The sequence below is a fragment of the Piliocolobus tephrosceles genome, unplaced genomic scaffold, assembly GCF_002776525.5.
Source record: "Piliocolobus tephrosceles isolate RC106 unplaced genomic scaffold, ASM277652v3 unscaffolded_13265, whole genome shotgun sequence".
In the NCBI taxonomy this organism is placed as follows: domain Eukaryota; kingdom Metazoa; phylum Chordata; class Mammalia; order Primates; family Cercopithecidae; genus Piliocolobus; species Piliocolobus tephrosceles.
The window spans coordinates 4,539-6,672 of NW_022294605.1; positions in this window are offsets into that span (position 1 = coordinate 4,539).

Here is a 2,134-nt window from a genome sequence, read left to right on the forward strand (position 1 = left end):
GTTCTCACTTCAATACCACAAGTGTAGGCCTCTGCCAATTTTCCCAGTCTTGCAAAAAGCAAAGGAGGTGTCCAGAGGGGGATACTGCTTTCCACAGTATTACAATAAAAAAGCACAAATGCAAATTATTAGAAGCGAGAGAGAAGAAATAATTATAAGCACAGATTTCTTTATTAGACAAATAAATGTAAAATCTGAGTGAAAAAAATCATCAGAAAATACAAATAACTAAACTTTCCAATAAGAAATAAGGAACCAGATCAGACCATTAACTCTAGATATGTGAATATTAGTTTTTTAACGTCTATCTTTTTTATCCAAGAATATCATGCACATAAACAGATAATAGACACACAAAGTTGATTATTTTTTCAGTAAATCATTTCACATTGTCGAGGAATATCTAAGTTTGAGGTGCTTCCGAGCATAAAGAGAAAATAATTTACTCTTCTTTACAGCAGGCCAGCAAAATATTAACAAATTTGAGTAAAATTGCCAAAAATAAAAGGGACTGATTTGACATAGATATATAGATCAATGCAACTTATCCTTTAAAACCACTGAAGGCAATCGATTAGTTCACCAAATCCGTTAGTTCACCAAATTCGTCCATCAAATTCATTAGTTCACAAAATACTACGGCAAAGTAAAGGTAGTTCCTTGAATTCAAGGAGTCTTCCCTATTGAAAAATCTATTATTTCAATGTATTATAATAAATCAAATTAGAAGACACACATGCTCATATCACTAAGTTATAATAAATGATTTAATAAAACTCTTCCATTGTTTTGGTAAAATTCTTAGTAAACTATTTGGAAAAATATTCTTTTTTTTTTTAACTTTTTATTTCTATAGGTTTTTGAGGAACAGGTGGTGTTTGGTTACACGAGTAAGTTCTTTAGGGGTGATGTGTGAGATTTTGGTGCACCCATCACCCAAGCAGTATACACCGAACCCAATTTGTAGTCCTTTATCACTCACTCCCTTTCCACCCTTTCCCCTGAGTCCTCAAAGTCCCTTGTGTCATTCTTATGCCTTTGCATCCTCATAGCTTAGCTCCCACTTATGAGTGAGAACACATGATGTTTGGTTTTCCATTCCTGAGTTACTTCACTTAGAATAATAGTCTCTAATCCCATCCAGGTTGCTGAGAATGCCATGAATTCATTCCTTTTTATGGCTGAGTAGTATTCCATCATATATATATGTATGTTTTTTTTTATTATACTTTAAGTTCTAGGGTACATGTGCATAACGTGCAGGTTTGTTACATATGTATACATGTGCCATGTTGGTGTGCTGCACCCATCAACTCATCAGCACCCATCAATTCATCATTTATATCAGGTATAACTCCCAATGCAATCCCTCCCCCCTCCCCCTTCCCCATGATAAATACTAGAAAACAGAAAATGGTTATATTTACTTGAAGATGATATATGATGGCAGAAATGATAAATTCTAGAGGAAGCAACTGAAAAAGGTTAGGAAAAATAAAATAGTAGTAAAATGTTCAGTTTTGAGATTAATATATTAAAAAATCAATACTCTTCTATTTTCACTTCTTTACTCATTCAGCAAATGTTTATTGAATGCTTACCATATATCACACATTATTCTAGCTGCTAGATAGAAATGCTGCATAGAACAACACAAGCAAGCCATGTCCTCATAAGGCTTATAGTCCACTGAGGAGAGAGACAATAAACAGATAAACCAACAAGTGTATAGGTTGTAGGACGGTTATCAATGTTAATAAATAAATCAGTTGAAAGAGAATGGGGGTAGAAAATCAGGTGGGGATGAAATTTTAAATAAAGTGGTTAGTGAAAGTCTGTTTAATAAGTTGACATTTGAGCCGAGATCTGAAGGAAGTGACATAGTAAATCATGCACCTACATCAGAAAAGAGTGTTCCAGGTGATTAGAAAGAAGTACAGAGGCTTGAGGTGGAACCATGCCTAGCATGTTTCAGGAGCAGAAAGGAGACAAGTATGGCTGGAGTAAAATGAATAAAGAAAGGAGTAGGGTCAGAGAGATAATGGGTGACCACATCATATAGAACTCTGTAGACAATTATAAGAACCTTGGATTTTAATCTGAATGTGTTGAAAGTCCAATGAGGGTTTTTGAG